The sequence below is a fragment of the Vitis riparia genome, chromosome 8 (assembly GCF_004353265.1).
Source record: "Vitis riparia cultivar Riparia Gloire de Montpellier isolate 1030 chromosome 8, EGFV_Vit.rip_1.0, whole genome shotgun sequence".
NCBI lineage: Eukaryota > Viridiplantae > Streptophyta > Magnoliopsida > Vitales > Vitaceae > Vitis > Vitis riparia.
The window spans coordinates 16,231,362-16,239,537 of record NC_048438.1 but is presented as its reverse complement, the minus strand read 5'-3'; the positions used below and the strand labels follow the sequence as shown (position 1 = coordinate 16,239,537).

Here is an 8,176-nt window from a genome sequence, read left to right as displayed (position 1 = left end):
AGGCCAACTGTGCCATCTGCTTTTATCTCTCTTTCCATGGCTGACAAAACCATCGGAGGGTGTGTCCGGACACCCTGTCCGGACGCCTTTTGCAGGAACAGCTGAATCAGGAATTTGTGTTCGTTGAGATCGTATGTTTATCCATTTGGCAACTACGTGGATTGCTGAGAATACGAGGCCTCAACATTGGCGCCGTTTGTGGGAACGTTTTTCGCTGATTCAGTAACTAGCAAAAATGGCTACGCCTTCCCAAAGCCATTCATCTGATAGAAGAGAGGAAGATAATTCTGAATGGCGCCAAGCCATCGAAAGAAGGCAGTTAGCGAGCGAGCGACAACTACAAACTCTCCTCCAAGAGACGACGAGGTTAAGAGAAGAAAACGCAATATTACGTATCTAGGCATCGTCGACAGGAGTTCCCCGTCATCAGCACTCCAGGGGCCAAGTGGCCAACTCAAGGCCTCATCTGGAGTCAATTTACCCTGGAACGGCGGGAGCAATCCCTGAAACGCGCAGCGCTAGGCCGCATGAGCCACACACGCCTATGCCTCGAGCTCCCCGTGAAGAGAGCTCAGATTCCACCCACTTCTCGTCAAAAAGACGACGTGACAGAAGATCCCAGTTGTCGGGCGCCATGCGTGCGAGACTGGGTCCCCAGCAAACTGGCAGGCCCAAGCCACCACTGACCACCATGGGGGGAGTGCACCATGACCCTACGGTCACCCCCATACCACAGAACGTTCTCTCGCACCGTGACCCCTTGGTCACCCCCATGATGCAGAACGTTCCACCGCACCAAGCGGTACGAACCATTGGGAAAAATCTCCTGAGCGAGCCACCCATGGGCTCCATTAGCAAAAGGCTGGATGACATGCTCTCCACGCCTTTCTGCTCTCATATCATTCATTACGAACCCCCAAGGGGTTTCTCGTACCAAAGTTCTCCACATACGATGGGTGCAGTGACCCCTTCGACCATATCATGCACTATCGACAACTCATGACCCTCGACATAGGCAACGACCCGCTACTGTGCAAAGTATTCCCTGCTAGTCTACAAGGACAGGCTCTTTCATGGTTCCATCGCCTACCTCTTAATTCGGTGGATAATTTCAGAGACCTTTCAGAAGCTTTCGTGGGACAATACCTATGTTCCGCCCGACATAAGCAAAACATCAGCACCTTGCAAAATATAAAAATGAAGGATAATGAATCCTTGAGGGAGTTCGTGAAACGATTTGGCCAGGCTGTCCTACAAGTGGAAGCTTGCAGCATGGACGCTGTCCTACAGATTTTCAAACGATGCATTTGCCCAGGCACTCCCTTTTTTGAGTCACTAGCAAAAAAGCCTCCTATGACAATGGACGACTTGTTTCGACGTGCAAACAAATACTCAATGCTTGAAGATGACGTACGGGCAGCCACCCAGCAAGTATTGGTTGCCGGACAGTCATCCAAGGGTAGTACAGAGGGAAGCACTAAACCTCCAGACAGGCCAAGACCATCCGATCGAAGGCAAGAAGGGCCAAGCCGCCCGGAAATGCCACCCCTCACACCACTCTCTATAACTTATGAGAAGCTTCTCCCTATGATCCAGAGCATGTCCGATTTCAGGTGGCCCAGACCCCTCGGATCGGATCCATCCAGGAGAGATCATAGCAAAAAATGCGCTTACCATAAAGAGCACGGCCATACAACGGAGACGTGCAGAAGCCTCCAATATTTGGTGGAAAGGCTTATAAAGGCGGGTCATTTAAGGCAATACCTCCGTTCATATGCTAGAGATGGAGATGCCTCCCGAGGCCGCGACTCTGGGGCCCCCATGGCTCCAGCCGCCCCCAAAGCCGTCATAAATTACATTAATGGAGACCCGTCGGATGAAGAGCTCAATTCCAAGCGAAAAAGGCAAAGGTTGTTGCGGGAAGCGATGGTGCGTGAGCGTATCAATTCCATCCGACCTGGGATAACCGAAGGGGGCCCGCACCCCATAGACGGGACAATCATTTTTCCTCCAGTAGACCCCACGCGGATATTACGCCCGCACCGTGATGCCCTCATTCTATCCTTGGGGATAGACAAATTCGACGTAAGACGCATCCTGATTGACCCAGGCAGCTCAGCTGATCTGGTGCAGGCATCAGTCATAAGCCACATGGGACACAACTTAGTCGGTCTCGAAAACCCTGGAAGGGTTTTATCCGGATTCAACGGGGCATCAACTATTTCGTTGGGAGACATTGTGCTGCCAGTCCAAGCTGGCCCAGTCACTCTCAACGTTCAATTTTCGGTAGTACAAGATCTATCACCCTTCAATGTTATCTTGGGACGCACATGGCTACACTGTATGAAGGCCATCCCCTCCACATATCATCAGATGGTAAGCTTTCTCACTGAAGATGGGCAAATCAACCTATATGGCAGCCAACTAGCCGCTCGCCAATGCTACCAGATAGCAAGAGAAGCAGGGACCAGTCGGGAGAATGAACCCCTCCCCGAGTCCACCCATGCACTCGACCAATAGCAGTCACTGTGTCCGGCGGACAGAGATCCCCCGGTAGCAGATCCCTTACAAACAATCCAAATTTCAGAAGAAGATTCTCATCTTACTCATATAAGTTCCCTTTTAACGCCCGAAGAAACCCAGAACATCCAAGACGTCTTCCGACAAAACCATGACGTTTTCGCATGGGCACACTCTGATATGAAGGGAATTCACCCCTCGATAGTCTCGCATAAGCTTAACATTTTACCAATGGCAAAACCCATCCGGCAAAGGGTTAGACGTTTTCACCCGGATAGGCAAAAAGTCATCCGGACGGAGATTGACAAACTGCTGGAAGCCGGATTCATCAAAGAAGTGGAATATCCAGACTGGTTGGCAAATGTAGTAGTCGTACCCAAGAAAGAAGGCAAATGGCGGGTCTGCGTCGACTATACCAACCTCAATAAAGCATGCCCAAAAGACAGTTTCCCTTTGCCACGAATAGATCAGATTGTGGATTCCACCGCTGGGCAAGGGATGCTCTCCTTTCTGGACGCTTTCTCCGGATATCACCAAATCCCCATGGCCCTAGATGATCAAGAAAAAACAGCCTTCATAACGCCACACGAACTTTACTGTTACAAAGTCATGCCATTTGGTCTCAAAAACGCTGGCGCCACTTATCAAAGACTGATGACAAAGATATTCAAACCTCTAATTGGCCGCACAGTAGAGGTATATATTGATGACATCGTGGTTAAAAGCAAAACTCGTGAAGAGCATGTTATCCACTTACAAGAAGTTTTTCACCTCTTAAGGAAGTTCGACATGAAGTTGAATCCTTCCAAATGCGCCTTTGGCGTAAGTGCTGGAAAATTCCTAGGCTTTATGGTCAGTCAAAGGGGGATAGAGGTGAGCCCAGACCAAGTCAAAGCAGTCGTAGAAACGTCACCCCCCAGGAACAAGAAGGAATTACAGCGCCTCACAGGCAAGCTCGTCGCTCTAGGGCGTTTTATAGCCCGTTTCACCGATGAGCTACAGCCCTTCTTCCTGGTAATCCGCAAAGCAGGACCAAGCGGATGGACAGACAGCTGTCAAAACGCTTTTGAAAAAATCAAGCAGCGCCTCATGCAACCACCCATCCTAAGCAGCCCCATCCCCAGAGAAAAACTATATATGTACCTGGCTGTCTCAGAGTGGGCAATTAGCGCTGTCTTATTCCGCTGCCCATCACCCAAGGAGCAGAAACCCATCTACTACATCAGCAGAGCGTTGGCAGATGTAGAAACCAGATATTCAAAGATGGAATTAACGGCCTTAGCTCTTCGAAGTGCCGCCCAGAAACTCCGCCCCTATTTCCAAGCACACCCAGTGGTCGTATTAACTGACCAACCCCTTCGCAATATCTTACACAAACCGGACCTAACCGGGAGAATGCTTCAATGGGCCATAGAATTGAGTGAATTTGGAATAGAGTTCCAGCCCAGATTGTCCATAAAAGGCCAAGTAATGGCTGACTTCGTGTTGGAATACTCTCGGAGGCCCGTCCAACATGACGAATCGAGTGAAAAACAATGGTGGACATTGCGGGTTGATGGAGCCTCACGGTCATCCGGCTCCGGAGTAGGGCTCCTCCTGCGATCCCCAACCGGAGAGCAGCTGGAGCAATCCATCCGGCTGGGGTTCCACGCCTCTAACAATGAAGCGGAGTATGAGGCCATCCTATCCGGATTGGATCTTGCCCTGGCTCTATCCGTCTCCAGGCTTCGAATCTATAGTGATTCCCAACTTGTGGTAAGACACGTTCAAAACGAATACGAAGCCAAAGATGAGCGCATGGCACAATACTTAAACAAAGTAAAAGATACTTTGCAGCGGTTCACCGAGTGGACAATTGAAAAAATCAGGCGAACCGAAAATTCGCATGCCGACGCCCTGGCAGGTATAGCTGCCTCCCTTCCCACCAAGGAGCAATACTATTGCCTATATACGTACAAGCCAAACCTTCCATCACGGAAGCCTCCACTTGCAACACCATTAAGGCAGACGAAACGGATGACGAGGGTTGGATGAAAGATATCATTGAATACCTCCGGACGGGCACCCTGCCTGAAGAATCTAAGCAAGCGCACAAGATCCGGATGCAAGCCGCCCGCTTCACCCTGGTCGAAGGGCACCTGTACAAGCGATCCTTTATAGGCCCCTACCTCAGATGCCTGAAACATTCAGAAGTACTTTATGTATTAGCTGAATTGCATGAGGGAGTATGTGGAAATCATGCTGGAGGGCGATCACTGGCACACAGAGCCCATTCGCAAGGTTATTACTGGCCTACGATGAAAAAAGACGCGGCAGCATATGTCAAAAAATGCGACAAATGTCAAAGGCACACCCCCATACCACATATGCCATCGGGAGAGTTGAAAACAATCTCAGGTCCCTGGCCCTTTGCACAATGGGGCATGGACATAGTAGGACCTCTACCAGCCGCACCTGCCCAGAAGAAATTCCTGCTCGTCGCCACGGACTACTTCAGTAAATGGGTAGAAGCTGAAGCATATGCTAGCATCAAAGATAAAGATGTCACCAAATTTGTATGGAAGAACATCATTTGTCGCTTCGGAGTTCCCCAAACAATCATAGCAGACAACGGTCCACAATTTGATAGCAAGGTTTTCCGAAATTTCTGTTCGGAACTCAACATCCGGAACTCATATTCTACACCACGCTATCCTCAAAGCAATGGGCAAGCAGAGACCACAAACAAGACTCTAGTCACTGCCTTGAAGAAAAGACTCGAGCAAGCCAAAGGGAAATGGGTGGAGGAGCTACCCGGTGTCCTATGGGCTTATCGAACCACACCCGGACGTCCAACAGGAAATACTCCCTTCGCCCTCGCATACGGAATGGACGCAATCATTCCCACCGAAATTGGCCTACCCACTATCCGAACCGAAGCAGGAAGACAGGATGATGCAAATGCAGAATTAGGAAGAAATTTAGACTGGGCGGACGAAATAAGAGAAACTGCAGCCATCCGGATGGCAGACTATCAGCAAAGGGCATCAGCTCACTACAATCGCAAAGTAAAGCCCAGAAGCTTCAAAAATGGTACGCTAGTCCTTAGAAAAGTTTTTGAAAATACTGCTGACATAGGGGCAGGAAAGTTCCAAGCCAATTGGGAAGGCCCCTACATAGTGTCTAAAACAAGTGAAAGTGGAGCCTATCATCTACAGAAGTTAGATGGAACCCCATTGCAGCGACCATGGAATGTATCTAATCTAAAGCAGTATTACCAATGAAAGATGAGGCAAAAGATAGAAATACAAAATGAACAAGTGTATTTTATTGATATTTGTGGAACAAATCATATACAAAAAGGCCTCCGGACTACAAAAGTATAGAAAGAAGATAGCAGATTTTCTTTTACAAAAGGAAAAGGCTGTCATTGAGCAGGTTTGCTGTGCAGCTTCTCCAATTCACCCGGAGGAATTGAAGGAACGTCCCGTTTGATGCCATGTTTCTTCATACAGCAGCGGTAGCCGAATAAGTACATTTCATCAACTTGCTTCTGGTACTCCGCTTCAAGTTCCCCCCTCTCCGCAGCAAACTCACCCTCCAGCTTTTCCTTTTGCGTTGACAAACGCAACTGCAACTCTTCTCTCTGCCGTCTCTCAATAGACACCTCTGTCCGGAGGTGCCTCACCTCCCTCCTCAAAAGAGCCATCTCATCCTCCGCCTCAAACAGGCGAACTTCCATAAATCCTCCCGGCTCTTTGCCTCAGCAACCTCCTCTCGAAGAACCTCGTTCTCCTCTCGAAGAACCTTGTTCTCCTCTCGAGCAGTAGATGAACTGGCTTCAGCCTGCTCCAGCCTCAAACGCAACTTCTCTTCATCATTTTTTCGCTGAGACACAAAGGATTTTGTATACTCAGCAGTCTCCAACAGGTGAGAAAGAAGATTGCGTTGAAGAGCCATACCGCGAAGGCCACTCACCAGCTGCAGGAAAATACTCAAACAAAGAAAAACCAAGTTACAAATCATATGACAGGCGCATCAGTATGACAAAGGAATCAAAACGCAAATTATATCGTCTCTACTGTCTCGAACAGCAGGCCTGAAGGTACTCCAGCGTCTTCGCTAGAAGGAATCTGATTTAGCTTCTCTTCCATCTCTGCGTAGCTGAAAGGGCTAGCAGGGATGAAAGTGGCATCATCAACAGGACCCTCTCCCAAGGAAGCATTGGAGAGTGATTCCTCCTCTGGAGCCACACCTTCAGCATTCTCAACCGGCTGGGCCTCTCTGGGTGGAACCTCAGCCGGCGCCAGCATTGGAACCTCAGCCGGCACCAGCGCTGGGACGGCTGGGCTCTCTTCCGCCATCTCCACTGCATCGCCTTCCGGATGACCCTCCGGGACGGATGAACAGTTGACTTCGATGCCTTCTACGAACCGGTCCTGAAGCCGCCCAGCGAGGCCAGACTTCAAGTCGCGTACCAGACGCAACCTTCTTCTGGTTGGCCCCCTCACAAGTACAAAGGGACGGGGGCTTGGCCCATGCGCAGGCAACTCCTGGCTGTCTGCCCCCATTTCTCCTGTTGGGGGTGTAACAGGAGGCAGGTCGACAACCTCATCCGGGTGAGCTGAACCGGGTTGATTTATTGAAGCTGCTTCCTCGGCCAGGAGAGCCATCCGGACGTCTGGTGCCACCGAGGGCCCTGAAAGATTAAGGCCCCTAATAAATTCAAAAGTGGTTGAGACAGAGGCCGGGAGAGGATTTTTCGGCTCTTGAATATTGCATTCCTTTTCATAACCAATGGGAGATGGTACAAACTCCTTCGGGGGAGTTGGGATTTTTACTGCCTTACCCTTACTTTTCTTACTCAGCTTCTTCTTCTTCTTCGTTGGAGCACCAGCAGGTGGAGAGGATGCGGACCGTTTCCCACCCGGAGCCTTCCGCAGAAGCCCTTCTTGTCTCTTTTTCTCCCGCTTGTTGAGACGGGCCTTGCGTGTCCGGGCATCCGCCTTTTGCACCCCCTCGTAGAAGGGAAGATCTTCCAGAATGAAATGCTCCCCAACTACCACTTCTTCAGGCAGCCGCCTGGGAAGTATGTTCAGCACGTATGACTGAGGCTGCTGGACGACCAAGCGGAGGTTCTGTGCAGAAAGAAGCAGTTCGCATCTCCGCTCGGCCGAAGTTATCTCAAAGAGCTTGTTCAAACGGTCGAACGAAGCCTTCTCCACCCACTCCACCAGTTTTCCTCTCTTATCCTGGTCTGCACCCAAGCAAGCAAAATATGTCAGCCGCCTAAAAACAATGCTGACTTACAAACTATGCAAAGACAGAAAGTAGCTTAGCTATACCTGGAATCTCCAGTGACTGATTGGGAACAAAGGGCCTATCCGGATGCTCAGACAAACCTGCCCATACGCCCTTGACCAGCACCTGTCCCTTGGCGGCCTTTTTATTCGAATCCGGTAGGTTTGTCACCAGTTACAGAGATGGAAGGCTGGCGACGAAGCTAAAGATATTACTCTTCACCTTCTTGATCGAGTAAACGAAAAGAACCTCCAGTAATGAGAGGTCCAAATTAAACAACATGCTCAGGATGCTGCACCCCATCAGCACCCGGATCATGTTGGGATGTACGTACACTGGAGGAATCTGGGTGAAGTGCAGAAATTCCTTGAGCAGA

At 49.9% G+C, this 8,176-nt stretch overlaps 1 pseudogene; it reads left to right on the top strand.

Moving 5' to 3' along the window:
- The first annotated feature begins 871 nt into the window (after positions 1–871).
- LOC117921078 lies at positions 872–2,625 on the top strand (annotated as a pseudogene).
- The last annotated feature ends 5,551 nt before the right edge of the window (positions 2,626–8,176 follow it).